The following is a 17,568-nucleotide window of genomic DNA, read 5'->3' on the forward strand; positions in this document are numbered from 1 at the left end:
CCCTTGTTGTTTCAAGACAGGGCCTCACTCTGTAGCCTTGACTGTCCTGGAACTCACTACTTATGTAGACCAGGCTGGCCTCGAACTCACAAATATACACCTGCTTCTGCTTTCCAAGTGCGGGGACTAAAGGTATTACAACTCCCTGGTCTTGAACTTCAAAACTCCCTGCCTCTACCTCTGGAATGCTGGGATTGCAGATGTGAATCACCACGCCCAGTTTCTGCAGTGCAGGGGATGAAACCCAGGGCTTCGAGCATCCTAGGCAAGCACTGTCCCAGCCGAGGCACATCCTCACACTGGTTTGGCACCACCTCTTGGAGTATTTCACTGTGCGCGGCTTGTTTGTAGTTTATTTCTCTTTTTCTAGAACCTACCTACCTATCTATTGCTTTTCCCCACCTTCTCAGCAAAGCCTAATGGTTTCTGGAGAAGACCTTGTCAGTTTCTTTTCCTTCCTTCCTTCCTTCCTTCCTTCCTTCCTTCCTTCCTTCCTTCCTCTTTTTCTGTTTTATGTGTATGGATATATTGCCTGCATGCATTTAAGTACAGTACCAATGCAGGTGTCTGTGGAGGCCAGACAAGGGCATTAGAGCCCCTGAGATTGGAGTGACAGACAGTTGTGGGCTGCCATATAGATGTTAGGACTCTGGGGCCTCTGGAAGAGCAGCCAGTGCGCTCAACCACTGAGCTGGCTCTCCAGCCCTGGCCTTGTCAGGTTCTAATGATGCTTTAGAAGTTTGTACTTCTCCACTCAGCATTTTGCTTCCAGGGACTCCTCTCACAGAATGTTTGCCTGAGGGTCGGTAAGATGGCTGGGGGGGGAGGGGGGAGGGTGTCGAGGTGCTTGCCAACAAGCCTGAAGGACCCAAGTTCAATTCTCAGGACTCACATGCTTGGAAAGAGAACTGACTCCTGTAAGCTATCCTCTGACCAGCGCAGAGTGCTATGGCACAAACATACATGGGCACGCATTCACGCACATGCATGCACACCTACACATACACTCACACATACACTCACACACACACACATGCACACACATATACTCATACACACATGCATGCATATACACAAACACACACACATGTATGCACGTACACACACAAACACACACACATGTATGCACGTACACACACAAACACATATACACACAAACACACAAATACATACACCCCGTTAAATAAAATGAAAATAAATGCTTGCACAGATGACACAGAAATGTGTGCTAGAATGTTCATTAAAATGGTTCAGGGGAAGAGAAAATGAACATGCATCAGTAGTAGTTCATTCTATGTAGTCTCTGAAAACTAAAAGCCATCTGTCTGACTGCACTGACAGGGAAAGGTCTCCATGTCTTCCCAAAAATAGACACAGAGGGACTATGGGAGTGGTTCTGAGAACCCCCAAGGCAGGGGCTGGGGACATGGCTCAGTGGTAGAGCTCCTGCCTAGAATCCCCCAGGGAGGGGCTGGGGGCGTGGCTCAGTGGTAGAGCCCCTGTCTAGAATATCCCAGGGAGGGGCTGGGGGCGTGGCTCAGTGGTAGAGCCCCTGCCTAGAATCCCCCAGTGAGGGGCTGGGGGCGTGGCTCAGTGGTAGAGCCCCTGCCTAGAATCCCCCAGTGAGGGGCTGGGGGCGTGGCTCAGTGGTAGAGGCCCTGCCTAGAATCCCCCAGGGAGAGCAGGGGCTGGGGATGCGGCTCAGGAGGAGATCATTTGCCTAGAATCCCAGAATGGCCTCAGTCACTATATAACTTGGAGTGGCCTAGAACTTTCAAGCCTCTTGCCTCTTGCTCACAAGAGCTTGGATTACAAGTGTGTAGCAGCACACGCTCCCCTCCCTCTAAGATTCATTTTTATTTTATGTGTATGTGTGTGTGTATGTGTGTGTATATGTGTGTGTGTGCCTAAGGTCTGACTGGGGCCGGGCATCTGTGGGTTGGGGTTGTGCCCTTAGATGCCAGAAGAGGAAATCCTATCCTCTGGATCTGGAGTTGTAGGCAGTTGTGAACTGAGATGTGAACTCAGGTCTCTACAAAGACTTCAAGTACCCATAACTCTGTATATATGTATGTGTGTGTCTCTGTCTGTCTGTCTGTCTGTCTGTGTGAAGGCAGGCACATGTGAGTGCAGTTGTCAGTAGAGGCAAAGCCATTGGACCCGTGAAGCTGGGATTACATATGATTGTATGTTGTCGTATGTGTTGGCAGCTGAACTCAAGAGCGGAACATGTTCTGTCCACTGAGCCACATCTCCAGCCCCTCAGCCTGGGGCTCAAACCCAGGGTCTCATGGATCCTAGGCTAACACCGTCATTTATGCGCCACTTCCCGAATGTCTATACATTCGTGTATGTTCTCTCTAATCCCAGAGATCTCTGCATGTGGGCTGCACTGTCTGAAGAATTCACAGTAAGCCCTTTGGCCGAGTCCTGGCCTGCCCCGGCGTGTGCGCACACACCCACGCACTACAGGCTCACTACATTCTATGCTAGCCTGAGGGTGTGCATTCCAAGAAGGCTGTGTCTCAGAGGAAGTAATGTTTTCCTCATACCTAGCGTATCGGGGGTGTAAGCTTTAGCTCCTTTTCCAGATGCCAGACTTCAATTTTGATGCCTTTTGGTTTATTTATTTGTTATTTATTTATTTATTTATTTATTTGCAAGTCGACCTTTCTATGTAGTCCAAATAGGCTTTAAAATTGTAATCTCCCTGCCTCAGTTTCCTGAGTTCGGCTGAGTGCAGCTTCTTGGTTGCTGTGATGGAGCAAGCAGGCTGAGGGCTGAGCTGGAAGGGGAAGGTGCAGTTAACACAGAGGCTCATAGCATGGTGGCCACAGCGATGTCCCAGCTGCTCAAGGGCCTAAGACAGGAGGGTGGTAAGTTCAAAGCCAGCCTGGGGAGCTTAGCCAGATCTGCCTCAAAAACAAACAAACAAACAAACAAACAAACAAACAAATAAATACATAAAAAGAGAGGTGGTTTAATGGGTCAGTGGGTGAAGGCACTTTCCACCACGCCTGAGGACTCGGGTTTGACCCCATGAGCCCACTCTGTGGACAGAGAGAAGTGATCCGGTTACTATGCACACATACCTAGAAATGTTATGCAAACAAATAAAGATGGAAAAGTCTGCGACTTTAGCTGTGTGGCAGCATGCTAGCCTAGCATGCCCAAGAGAGGGGCAAGGGGTGTGGCTCACTCAGTGTTTCCGTGTTTGCCTCCTGTGAAGCTCCGAGTCTGACCCTCAAACAACAAAACAGAGACATACCACACACAGCTGGGCTTATCCCCAAGCCTTTAGCCAAGATTTGCTGCCTGTTCTGTTGAAAAAGCTATAGGAAATGTGGCACCTGCGCAGGCATTGGTTTTCAATTCTCTTTTCCTCTCTCTGGGAGATCAGGGATTGGGCCCAGGCCTTGTGATAGACATAATGCAGAGCTCAGCTTTTTTATTTTATTTTTTCTTTATATTTATTTATTTTTGGTTTTTTTCCAGACAGGGTTTCTCTGTATAGCCTTGGCTGTCCTGGAACTCACTCTGTAGAGCAGGCTGGCCTCGAACTCGGAAATCTGCCTGCCCCTGCCTCCCAAGTGCTGGGATTAAAGGCGTGCGCCACCACGCCCTGCACTTTTTCTTTATTTTTATTTTTGAGTATATTTTACCCACATGTGTGTCTGTATCACTGGCATACAGTGCTCTAGGAAACCAGAAGAGGGCGTCAGATCCCTGGAACTGAAGTTACAGATGGTTTTGAACCATTATGAGGGTTCTGGGATTGGAACCTGGGTCCTCTGGAAGAGCAAAAATACTCTCAACCACTGAGCCTCTAAGCACACTTCCTGCCCCCTGCCCCTCAGGACAGGATCTCACTAAGTTGCCTTATTTTTTTTATATCTATTTCTTTCTTTTGTTTTTAAAGAGTTATTAATTTTATACAAGTACACTGTAGCTGTCTTCAGACACACAGAAGTCATCAGATCCCATGACAGATGGCTGTGAGCCACCATGTGGTTGCTGGGATTTGAACTCAGGACCTCTGGAAGAGCAGTCAGTGCTCTTAACTGCTGAGCCATCTCTCCAGACCCCCTCTTTTCAAGACAGGGTTTCTCTGTGTAGCTGTTGCCATCTGTAGACCAGGGTGGCTTTGAACTCAGAAATCTACCTGCCTCTGCCTCCCAAGTGCTGGGATTAAAGGTGTGCACCACCACTGCCTAGCTAATTATTTATTTTTAATAAATAAACATTTTTATTGCTATTATTTTTGTCTCACTCTGTAACCCTGGCTGGCTTGTAACTCATTTTAGAGATCAGACTGAGCTCTAACAGATCCTCTCCTGTGTGTGCCTCCTGGTAGGATTAAATGCCACTATACCCTGCTAAATACTAGTTTTTGTTTTATGTATTTAAGTATTTGCCTGTGTGTGTGTGTGTGTGTGTTTGAGGTCCTGCTTAGCAACGTGACCCTATCTCAAAGAAAGAAAATCTGGATCTGGGCGTAGTGGTACATTTAATCCTAGCACTCTCTGGAGGAAGAGGTTGGTGGCTCTTTGAGTTTGATCATAGCCTGGTCTATAGAGCTAGCCAGTGTCCAATGATGAGGCCTACAAAGTGAGAGCCTCTTCTCAAAGAAACAAACAAAGCCCCAGAAAAGATGGGGCAGGGATTCACGGTGCCTCGGCTACTGGTAATTGATAGCAGTTGGAGAAGAGAGAATCAATTTTCTTCCCTTTTTAGATTGATTTTATTCCATTTATGTTTGTGTATGTCTCTGTGTATATGCATGTGAGTGCAGACACCCAAGGAAGCCAGCAGAGGGCATCAGCTCCCCTAAGGCAGTTGTGAGCCACCAGTCCTAGGGTCTGGGACCTGAACTCTGGTCCTCTGGAAGAGCAGCAGGCACTCTTAACCATTGAACCATCTTCCAAGCCAAAGAGTCAGTGTAGCTCTGAGTGCTGTTCCTGTTTATGTCTCTGTACTGTGGATCTGGATGGCCCCACATGCAGGCAACTGTGCGCAGCGCTGCCTGGCCTCCGCGAGGTATAAAAGAACAAAGAGATATGAAGAAGGGACGGTCCCGAGGGGTTGGGGAGAGATGGTGGGTGGGAATGGGTCTGGTCAGGTATGTTGTGCATGTCTATGTAATAACAGAGACTAAGTAAGGACAGTCTAAACCAGCAGTTCTTACCCTTCCTAACACTGAGACCCTTTAATACAGCTCCTCATGCTGTGGTGACCCCCAACCATAAACTTATTTTGTGGCTACTTCATAACTGTAATTTTGCTACTCTTATGAACTGTAATGGAGGGGAGAGAAAGCTAGGCATATTGGCGCATGTTCCTAACTCCAGTTCTGAAGAGGCAAAGACAGGCAGATACATCCCCAGTGCTCGATGGCCAGCTAGCCGTCTCTTCTTGGTGAGAACATTGTTTGTTGGTTGGTTGGTTGGTTTTGTTTTGGTTTTCGAGACAGGGTTTCTCTGTGTAGCCCTGGCTGTCCTGGATATCGCTCTGTAGACCAGGCTGGCCTTGAACTCAGAAATCTGCCAGCCTCTGCCTCCCAAGTGCCGGGATTAAAGGCTTGTGCCACCACTGCCTGGCAAAAGTTAAGAACTTAAGAGAGCCCCCAGGACCAGGACCCACCAGCACCCACAGCCCGCAGCCATCCGGGGAAACAGTCTCTCTTCTGGCTGCCACAGGCACCAGGTGCATACATACGGGCAAAAGATTTATACCCATAAAATAACCAACCAAAACGAAGATGGGGCCAGAGAGATGGCTCTGCATGTAAAAGAGCAAAGCTTGCCCCCAGGGATGGGTGATGGCCTCCCTTCAGCCTCCAGGACTCACCCAGCGGGACGAGGGGTCTGACTCCTGAAGGTTGTCCTCTGACTGTACACTCCTGCTGCAGTTCCTGTGTAACAAACACACACACACACACACAGTCACACACACATGCACAGTAACATATACACACACACACACCCACATGAAGATGCATTGGTGGGAGGGGTGCTGAGGGGGTAGTTCAGTGGGTAGAGTGCCTACCGTACCTGGAGAGCTGGCGTTCGTGCCCAGCAATATTATGGGATGTAGAGACTGGAGGATCAGGTCACCCTCAGCTACCTAGTGATTTCAGGGTCATCCAGGACTACCTGGGACTATGATTCAAGATTTAAAATTGAGATCTTTCTTCAAAACAGAGGCATCCCAAGGCAGGTATGATGGTAATACTACAGAGGCTGAGGCAGAAGAATCACCATGAAGTAAGACCTCAAAACAACAACAAAGTCAAATAATAAAACCCCAGGCACAGAGGGTTATGGGGAGTTAAAGTGTATAAAACTGGAGAGGGGGGGCTGGAGAGATGGCTCAGTGGTTAAGAGCACTGACTGCTCTTCCAGAGGTCCTAAGTTCAATTCCTAGCAACCACATGGTGGCTCACAACCATCTGTAATGGGATCTGATGCCCTCTTCTGGTGTGTCTGAAAACCATTACAGTGTACTTATATAAATGAAATAAATAAATGTTTAAAACAAACAAACAAACAAACAAACAAACAAACAAACTGGAGATGGGGCTGTAGCCGGGTTGGCAGAATGCCTTCCTAGCATGTGCAAAGCTCTGGGTTCCGTCCTTTTCACTGTATAAACTGGGTGTGGTCAGAGCTGGGTCTAATCTCGGGAGTCAGGGGATGGGGGCGGGGGGGGGGGGTAGGGGAGGATTGAAAGTTACAAGACTTCGAGGCCAGCCGAGTGAGTTCCAGGACAGCCAGGGCTACACAGAGAAACCCTGTCTCAAAAAACAAAAAACAAAACAAAACAAGTTCCAAGCCATTCTAAGTTTATGGGGAGTCAGGGGATCAGCCTGGGCTACAGGAGACCCTGTCTGAAAATAGGGTCAGCTTCCTGTGCAGCCTGGGCAGCCCTGGGTGACCGTCCCGTTCCTGGTCCTTCCAACTGGAGTACAGCGGGAAATGGGAACCTGCACACCCGACGGCTCAGGCCGTGAACCTTGCCCTCTTGGCCCATTTCCGGTTTCTCACGCGAAGCTCACACGGCAGCTTCTTTTTAAATTGACATCTGGGATGATGTCCCTGTTGAGCAGGTACTTTTTGGAAGCCGGGGCAGAGAGCCCAAAGCTACCTTGTGACCTAGTTAAAGGTAGTTACAGGGGAATGTCTCGGCAGGAGACTGAGGGAGAGGTGACTCGGATATGGTGCAGAGGGGAAATCCTTCAGGAGGCAGACGAACCTCCTCCGGGTTTTTTTTCTTTTTCCTTTTTTTTTGTTTTTGTTTTTTTTTTTTTGTTTGTTTGTTTAATTTTTTCGAGACAGGGTTTCTCTGTATAGCCCTGATTGTCCTGGAACTCGATCTGTAGACCAGCCCTGGCCTCGAACTCAGAAATTCACCTGCCTCTGCCTCTGCCTCCCAAGTGCTGGCATTATAGGCGCGTGCCACCACCGCCTGGCCTCAGCCAGGCCAAATTAACCTAGGAGAGGCAAGCCCTGTAAAGCTAGCTGCAGACACAGGTCTGGGGCTGGCAGTCCCTTCAGGTGTCACTTCCTGAAAAAAAAAAAGAGAGAGAGAGAGAGAGAGACCTTGGGGACCTTGTGCTGGAATTTCCACAGCTGCCAAGAGGAACAGAAGAATTCAGGATAAAGCCATTCCAGCTGGCCCAGCTGTGAGGGTTAACAGAGGCATGGTGGCCAGTGCCATGGTGGCCAGTGCAGGTAGAAGAATCAGGAGTTCAACATCATCTTTCCCTACATAGTGAGTTCCCGGATGGGCTACATAAAAAAAGAAAGAAAAAAAAAGGAAAGGAAAGGAAAGGAAAGGAAAGGAAAGGAAAGGAAAAGAAGAAAAGAAGTAATAAAGGGGCGGGGCACAGTTCAGCGATAGTGCTCCCTTGACTAGAATTATCAACCCCCAACATGCACCCCGCTTCCAACCGCCCCCCTCCATAGTCCCCTCTCTTACCCGCCTGGCTACACCAAAGGAAGCTGCAGAGGTGGGAGTAAGACCGCAGAAGAATTGTTTTGAGAGTTTGAATCAGCTGGGGGAAGAGGAACCCTAGGGGTTAGGGCAGAACGCAAGAAAGGGTTCAAGAATATCCCGAATCTTACGTCAAGGACCCTGGGACCCCGAACCTGAGCTCTAAACACCCCAACTGGACATCTGTTCAGGTCGCCACTTTGAACTTTTAGCCGAGGTGGAAGTGGGCGGGTCCCCAAGTAAGCATTGTCCCACGCATCGCATCGCATCACGGCTTTGGACAGCCCCTGCTCAAATATCACCGCTCCCGCAAGCGCCTGCAAATATTTACATCCTGTTTATGCCGAGGCCTCCCGGGGCCTCGATTTTCATGAATAAAATATGAGTTTCTAGGCCAAGCTTAGAAGGGAAGAAACCCAGGCCAGCCAGCTGGTGGGGACCAGAGGCGGTTTGATGTTTTGGTTGCTGTCGCCTCCCGTATGGGATTTTGAGGGACTTTTCATTCCCCGGTCAAGGAGACCAGAGGCGGGAGATTTTATAGTAGTTTCTGTATTTCTTGACCATTTCCTGGAATTAGAACGCCAAGCTTTGTTCACAGGTCTGTTTCCAGAGGAAAACAACAATCTCTTATTTGCCTGTTCTTTGGTTATTTTCTATTCCTTTAAATTTTTATTTATGTGTTTGTTTGTTTGTTTATTCAACAATCTTGAACTTCAGCTCCCCCCAGCCCCCAGCCTCTATCTCTGTCCAGTGCTGAGAGAGACGCTCACCGCTCACCACTGCTCCCACATCTGGGGTGCTGGTGAGGAACTCAGGACTTCCTGCCTGATCGACATGCGCACTGAGATCCACTTGCGGACCTCGTTAATTTTGTTATGGGTTTTACATTTGCTTGGGTTTTTTTTTGGGGGGGGGGCGGGTTGTTTTGTTTTGTTTGGTTTGGTTTTTTGGATTTGGTTTTTGGAGACAGGGTTTCTCTGTGTAGCCCTGGCTGTCCTGGAACTCACTCTGTAGACCAGGCTGGCCTCGAATTCAGAAATTCACCACCCGGCTACATTTGCTTGATTTATGCGTGGAACTGCTTTGCTTGCATATCTGTCTAGGTAGTGCATACATACAGTACTTTTGGAAGCCAGAAGAGGGCGTCGAGTCCCCTGGAACTGAGGTTACAGACACTTGTGAACCACCATGGAGGTGTTGGGAACCAAACGGGGTCATCAGGTGACGCACCTCTCCGAGCCCTTGGTTTTGTTTTTGATACAGTCTCACTGTGCAGCCTCCTGAACTCACAGACCCAGCTGTCTCCACCTTCCAAATCCAGGGACTAAAGGTGTGGACCACTGTGCCTGGCCGTTCTAGTTTTTCTTAGAGATAGGGTCTCTGCATAGCTCAGGCTCCAACAGGAAGCATTACTCCCTAATGCTTCCTAATGCTGAGATTCCCTCAGCTTCCCTAATGCTGAGATTATGAGCGTGAGCCACGGGGCTGGAGGGATGGCTCTGTGGTTAAGAGCACTGACTGCTCTTCCAAAGGTCCTGAGTTCAATTCCCAGCAACCACATGGTGGCTCACAATCATCTGTAAAGGGGTCCACAGTGCCCTCTTCTGGTGTGTCTGGAAATAGCTACAGTGTACTCATAAAATAAATCTTAAAAAAAAAAATGACTGTTGAGTCACCACACACAAACAGCAAAGACATCTATCTATCCATCTATTTATTTTGGTTTCTTTCTTTCTTTTCTTCTTTTTTTTTCCTGAGACAGGATTTCTCTGTGTAGTCCTGGCTGTCCTGGAACTCACTCTGTAGAGCAGTCTGGGCTTGAACTCAGAAATCCGCCTGCCTCTGCCTCCCAAGTGCGGGGACTAAAGGTGTGTGCGACCACTGCTGGGCTTATTTTGGTTTCTTGAGACAGGATTTCTCTGTGTAATGCCTGCCATCCTGGAACTCGCTTTGTAGACCAGGTTGTCCTCAAACTCAGAGATCCACCTGCCTCTGCTTCTCTAGTGCTGGGATTAAAAGCTTGTGCCACCACCGCCAGGCTGACTTTCATTAATTTTTCTGTAGTAGAATAATCAAGTCAAAACACTTTAGAGCTAGAGGAGTAGAGAGGAATATTTAGAGTGGCTCTCTCCCAAAGCAGCCAAGGCTGACCTTGAACTCATTAAGTAGCTGAGAACGATCATAAACCTTCTAAACTTCCTGCCTGCATGCTGCATGCCCCAAGGGCAGGAATCACAGGTGTGAATTGCCACACCCTGTGCCTTTTTTTTTTTTGTAGACATGATCTCAATAAAGCTCAGGCTGGCTTTGAACTTATAATTCTTCCATTTCTGTCTGCTGAGAACTTGGATTATGTGTATGTTACCATGCCTACTTTAAAAAAAAGGTTTATTTTATTTCTTGTGTGTGTGTGTGTGTGTGTGTGTGTGTGTGTGTGTAAGCATGTGTCATGTGAGTGCAGATCCCAAGGACTGCAGAAACCATGCAGATCCCAAGGACAACAGAAACCATGCAGATCCCAAGAACAGCAGAAACCATTGAATCACTTTGAGTTGGAATTACAGGCTGTTGCAAACTGCCGGACCTGGGTTCTAGGAACCCAATTCAGGCCCTCTGCAAGAGCGACACATACTCTGAACTGCTGACCCGTCTCTCCAACCTTGCTTCTCAGTTTAATTTGGGCCCAAATTAAAATGTATTCTAGCCGGGCAGTGGTGGCGCACGCCTTTAGTCCCAGCACTTGGGAGGAAGAGCCAGGGGGATTTCTGAGTTCAAAGCCAGCCTGGTCTATGGAGTGAGTTCCAGGATAGCCAGGGCTACACAGAGAAACCCTGTCTCGAAAATCCAAAAAAAAAGGAAAAAAAAAGAAAAAAAAGAAAAAGAAAGAAAAGAAAAAAAAATGTATTCCAAATTTCCCTCATTTTCAAACTGGCCTCACAGAGTTGGTAACCTGAAACATTTTGTTCCTGTTGCTGATTCATGGGAAGGGAAGTTAAGATTTAGGAACACTATTAAGGGGGCTGGAAAATAAAGGGGCCGGAGAGACGGCTCAGCGGTTAAGAGCACTGACTGCTCTTCCGAAGGTCCTGTGGCAACCACGTGGTGGCTCCCAACCATCCTTAAAGAGATCTGACGCCCTCTTCTGGTGTGTCTGAAGACAGCTACAGTGTACTTGGATATAATACTAAATAAATCTTAGGGAAAAAATGAAAATTAAGAAAAAAGTTTTAAAGAAAAGGATAGAAAGAAACACTATTGGGCACGGTGGCTCACGCCTATAATCACACTGTAGTGGCTGAGGCAGGAGGATCACTTCCAGTACCAGGCTAATCTGGGTTACAGAGAGAGTCCCAGACCAGCCTTGGCCACAAACTGTAACTCTGACTCAAATTAAAAAAAAAAAATGTGGGCGGAAAACAAAACAGGAAGTTCCCAGCCAGCTTAAAAAAAAGACCATCTGGGAATGTGCTAGAATCAGGTCTGCTGTGGCGGTCTACTCCCCACCCCCTAGTGTGTGTGTGTGTGTGTGTGTGTGTGTGTGTGTGTGTGTGTGTGTGAGAGAGAGAGAGAGAGAGAGAGAGAGAGAGACACTCAGGGAAGGAGAAAGGCCCAGGCACTGTTGGAAGCCCTGCTCTTGACCTGCCTTCCCTGCTGGGGGGCCATGGCTACAAGGGGAGGAGGCAAGGCTGTACAGTGGGGTCAGCATGGACTCCGCCTTGGAGGCCTAAGGATGGAGCTGTCAGGGCTGCGGGTGATGAATCGATTGAGTGCAGCGAGGCTCTGAGCTTGCCTGGTTCCTGCTGTGTGGGCTCCTGGAATGCGCCGACACTCTCTCCCAGGGAGCCGCTGTGCCTGGCTGGAGCCTCACTTCCGCCTCTCATACAAATGTGTGCCCTGACAGTCCTGCTTCTGCGTCCTACATAAAAATGTACATGTATGAATTAGTGTGTGTGTGTGTGTGTGTGAGAGAGAGAGAGAGAGACAGAGAGACAGAGAGGCAGAGACACAGACTGAGAATCTCACTATATAGCTCAGGTTAGCCTCAAAACTTTCACTTTTCCTATCTCTGCCTATTAAGTTCTGAGATGGCATGCCTGAAATTTCCAGAAGTTTCCATTTTAATACTTTGGGACTACAGCGGTTGGCTGTGGGTAACTGAAACTTCAGCAGGTAGGACTCAGGCTGTGGGGGTGTGGAAGAGGAAGAGGTATGGGGAGCAACAGAGCAGAGTGGGGGTGTGATGTTACTTCCGGTGTACTGGGTTGTGAGTGTAGGGAAAGCTTTAGAAAGAAAAAGGTTGGGCTGGAAAGATGGCTCAGGGGTTAAGAGCACTGACTGCTCTTCCAGAGGTCCTGAGTTCATATCCCAGCAACCACATGGTGACTTGCAGCCAGATCTGATGCCCTCTTCTAGTGGGTCTGAAGACAGCTACCGTGTACTCATATACATAAAATAAATAATTCTTTAAAAAAGAAGAAAAAGGTTATCTCTTTGGGGCCCCTCGATTTCTGTGTGGGGAAGTGCTGTTATGTTTCCATTTTGCAGAGAGGAACACTAAGGCATGAAGGTGGGTGGAAAAGGTTGTGGTTCAAGGTCATATGGAAAGAGGGTGGGGTGCATGGCTCTAGTTAACTCCTTGAGGCTGAGAAGGCAGAAGTAAGAACCAGAGGTCTTAGAGCTCATAGCCTGTGGCTGGTTAGAAGGCAGAGAGAGAAGGCACAACTTTTGGGAGGCTTCCTGGGCAAACAGGAGGTCCTGGGAGCCTCCCACTGGGACCTCAAGGCCAGCTGGTTGTGGCTTCTGTGCCCTGCCTCACCGTCAGTCACACCAGCCTGTCCCCTAGAAGTGCAGTGCAGCTAGAAGACAAATCTGAATTTGAACACCCGCCCAGGGTATGATCTGGAGGGGAGGAAGCCCCCGTTGTGCGGGCAGTGACAAATGCTTTTCCCAGGAGGCCTGGCTGCTGTCAGTGCTGCTGTAGGCTATCAGCAGGGTCCAGAGGGACAGCTTGCTCAGTCTGCTAGGACTGGTCCCAATAGGGTCCCTTGTCCACCATTATACCGCACTTGAGCTGTTCTAGTCTAGGAAGCCAATCTAAGTGGGGGTCTCTATCTCTGCGTGCTTTCTTGCTATTTTGGGGGATAATGGTGTTGAGACAAGGTCTCTTTATGTAGTTATGGCTGTCCTGGAACTCCCTATGTAAACCAGATCTCCCTTACTCTGCCTTCCCACTGCTGGGATTAAGGACGTGTACCATCACCACCGGGCAATCTGCACCTTTAGTTAAAGTTTTTATTGCTGCAAAGAAATACCATGATCAAAGCGCAAGTCAGGGAGGAAAGGGTTAATCTGGCTCACACTTCCACATCACTGTTCATCACTGAAGGAAGTCCGGACAGGAACTCAAGCAGGAAGGAACCTGGAGGCAGGAGCTGATGCAGAGGCCATGGAGGGGTGCTGCTTACTGGCTTGCTCCTCATGGCTTGCTCAGCCTGCTTTCTTATAGAACCCAGGACCACCAGCCCAGGGATGGCACCACCCACAATAGCTGGGCCTTCTCTCATCAATAACTAATTTTTAAAAACTGCACAACAGCAGGATCTTATGGAGGCATTTTCTCAATTGAGTTCCCTCCTTTCAGATAACTCTAATTTGGGTCAAGTTGACATATGACTAGCTAGCACATACCCATATCAGAGACCAGATTAGGGTTCCTTGCATTTCAAGTTTATTAGCTAGGAGCTCCTTAGTTTCTTCGTTCCTAAAAAGAGACATTGGGTACAGCTGTTAATCTATTCCCAACACACTATCTTCCCCTGACTAGGATACTAGGGGTAGAACCTCAGCCTTTAACACATGCTAGACAAGTGCTCTACCACTGAGCCACACCCCCAGCCCCTTCCTAGGGGATTCTAGGCAGGGGCTCTACCACTGAGCCACGCCCCCAGCCCTTCACTGGGGGATTCTAGGCAGGGGCTCTACCACTGAGCCACGCCCCCAGCCCCTCCCTAGGGGATTCTAGGCAGGGGCTCTACCACTGAGCCACACCCCCAGCCCCTCACTGGGGGATTCTAGGCAGGGGCTCTACCACTGAGCCATGCCCCAGACCCTCCCTGGGGGATTCTAGGCAGGGGCTCTACCACTGAGCCACGCCCCCTAGCCCCTCACTGGGGGATTCTAGGCAGGGGCTCTACCACTGAGCCATGCCCCAGACCCTCCCTGGGGGATTCTAGTCAGGGGCTCTACCACTGAGCCACACCCCCCAGCCCCTCACTGGGGGATTCTAGGCAGGGGCTCTACCACTGCTAGAGAGGTAGCACCTTCAACCCTTTTGACTTCTGGATGCTGTGATCACAGGTCTCGGCCAACACGATCTTCTCAAACAAGCAGCCGCTTTTCTATCATTCATACACTATGAAACTAGTTTTCTGTTAGTTAAAGCCAGTACGTCAGACATGCATGGTGATTCAAGTTTATCATGGTAGCCATAGGGGAAGCTGAGGCTGGAGGTTTGCTGAAAGTTCAAAACTAGCCTGGATTACATGGGAAGACTGTCTAAACAAACAGATGGCCAGGCACTGTGGCACATCCCTGTAACCTTAGCACTCCAGGTAGAGGCAGGAGAACCAGGAATTCAAGGTCAGCCTTGGCTACATAGAGATTTCCAGACCAGGCTGGGTTACATGAGACTCTGTCAAAAAACTTTTAAAATAAAATACAACTAAGGGGCTGGAGATGCGGCTCGGTGATTAAGGGCATTTGCTGCTCTTGCAGAAAACCTAAGTTTGGTTCCCAGCACCCACACAAGGCGACCCACAGTAGCTTGTAATCCAAGTTCAGGGAATCCGATACCTTCTTCCAACCTCAGAGGGCATGCGCACAAGTGGCGTATATTCACACACACACACACACACACACACACACACACACACACACGGGTGAAGATAATTAATTAAAAGCTGCAAGAAGGGCTTTGTTGCTGAGACAACAGTAGCTTGAATAGGAGCGCTCACTTTTGTATTTTGTTCCATAGCAGTCCCTGTACTCACAGGAAACCAGGAATATTAAACTCTCAAGGATATCTCCTCAATGGAGGAAATAAAATACTTGCTTTCCAGCCAGGCATGGTATCTCGAGACTTTAATCCCAACACTCAGGAAGCAGAGGCAGGTGGATCTCTGAGTCTGAGTCCAGCCTGGTCTACAAAGATAGTTCTAGGACAGCAGCCAGAGTTAGTCAGAGAAACTCTGTCTTGAAAACCAAGAGGCCGGGCAGTGGTGGCGCACGCCTGTAATCCCAGCACTCTGGGAGGCAGAGGCAGGTGGATTTCTGAGTTCGAGGCCAGCCTGGTCTATAGAGTGAGTTTCAGGACAGCCAGGGCTACACAGAGAAACCCTGTCTCGAAAAAATCAAATCCAAAAAAAAAAAAAAAAAAAAAAAAACCCCAAAAAAAAAAAAAAAAAGAAAAAAGAAAAAAAGAAAACCAAGAGAAATAGGAGTGAATATCTTTTGCTCTCTGTACGGCCAGACCTTACTTAAATTCCCTTTAATAATTATCCCAGACTCCTCCTTCCCTAGACCTTCATCTTTAGCTCTCAATTCATAGAACCCATCCTTAGGGGAGATGTCACAAGTCCTTTAGAGCCTGCTCACCTCTATGTTATCTCCATCAGAGGCCACACCAGCTTCTAGGCCTTCAAGCTGTAGAAGCCATCTTCATGGTCACGTGTACTTTGGGAAAGAGTTTCTGTAGTCAAGCTAAGTTTGATCCGGCCTGGCTAAGACCAGCCTAATTGAGTTTTCATTCTTGTTTCTCTGTGCATCATTTCATGGCAGGTCATGACGCCCGCGGGGACCGTCTCCTCTGAGGCTCAGGTGGGATTGGGAGAGCGTGAAGGTAATCCAAGAAAGGCCAAACCAGACAGCACAACGCTTGTCTGAGAAACCAAAATACCTGGAGTAACAGGAGAAGGCTGGTTCTAAGGTTGCCTGTGGGTCACGACCCCTCTGGAGATGGAATATCAGATACTTACATTACAATTCATAACAGTGGCAAAATTACAGTTATGAAGTAGCAACAAAAATAATTTTATGGTTTGGGGGTCACCACAACATGAGGGACTGTATTAAAGGGCTGCAGCGTTAGGAAGGTTGAGATCCACTGTTGTAGAATGTGATCCTGTCAGTAAAGTGGCTTCGATTGCCCTCAGATCAGCTGTGCCCATGGGAACACAAAGACACAGCTCGGCTCAAAGGGGATATGAGGTGGTTTCTTCTGAAGCCAGATATGAGTGACTGTGGCTGAGAACACAGATTTAGGTCACTCGGAACTCTGTCTTCCAAGGAGGCATCGGTTTCATTACGTTTTTATAGAAACAGAGCAAAGAAAGTTATAAAGTTAATGACTTATTTTTTATATTATGTGTTACAGTGATTGCCTGCACGTATGTGTGTACCATCTGTGTGCCTGGTGCCTGCAGACACCAGAAGAAGGCATCACATGCCCCTGGGACTAGACTTATAGGCAGCTATCATGTGAGCTATCATGTGGGTGCTGGGAACCAAACTTGGGTCCTCTGCAAGAGCTCTTAATTACACAGCCATCTCCCCAGCTCCTGAAAAAATTCATTTTTTCAGTTACATCGGTGGAAACGTGGGAGTGGCAGACTACAGTGTGCCTGGGAGACCTCTCCTATAGGGTTCAGATGCTATCTGGAGACACCCTTAGCTTTTAAGTTGAGCAAGCTAGTTGCCTGCTAAGCTCATATGTTTCAAACGCCTCACCTGATAGTCACAAGGATATTAGGTCAGGTCCAGAGCGGGGCAAGGAATGGCTAAAAAGAGGAAGGCTAAAGATAGCCCAAGATAAATTTTAATTAGGCTCTGGCCTGCAACACTGGCACCTGACCACAAACTTAAGACGTTCTAAAGGGTTGATCAGCCCTGCAGAGGGTTCTGGGTGAGCTGCGGTTTCTTTCGGGAACACCTGCTACAAGAGTCCATCAGGACTGGTCCTGCTGACCATTTTCACATTGCCTTTTAGAAGGAGGGCTGGGGGAGGCCTCTGGACCCTCACCTGAGATTCCAACCATTCTTCCCATAGAACTACGCTCTAATTATACAGAGCCTGGAGGTGTGGCCTAAGGTCTTGCGAGACTATATAAACTGGGGAAAATTAACTGAAGGATCTCAGTCTACTTGGGTCCACACGAGCCACCATTCATTCTGGATAAAGCCTTTCCATTGAAGCGTCACTGGGATCACCTACACTCTGAAGGTAAGCCGGATAAACTCAGCGGGTCCCCATGGTGGTATCATGGTTGGTTGTTGAGATTCTTCTTTTAAGGTTTATTTTTATTGTCTCACGTGTCTAAGTGGTTTTTGTGCACGTATAACTATGTACCAAACGCTGCATGAAGAGACTGTAAGCCCCCATATGGGTGCTGGGAGTCGAAACTGGGTCCTTTGCAAGAACACAAGTTCTTGCTCTTGCCGTCAGTGGTGGTGTACACCTTTATTGGGAGGCAGAGGCAGGCAGACTTCTGAGTTCCAGGCCATCCTGGTCTCCAGAGAGAT

Source organism: Apodemus sylvaticus, chromosome 22 (assembly GCF_947179515.1).
Source record: "Apodemus sylvaticus chromosome 22, mApoSyl1.1, whole genome shotgun sequence".
Classification (NCBI taxonomy): domain Eukaryota; kingdom Metazoa; phylum Chordata; class Mammalia; order Rodentia; family Muridae; genus Apodemus; species Apodemus sylvaticus.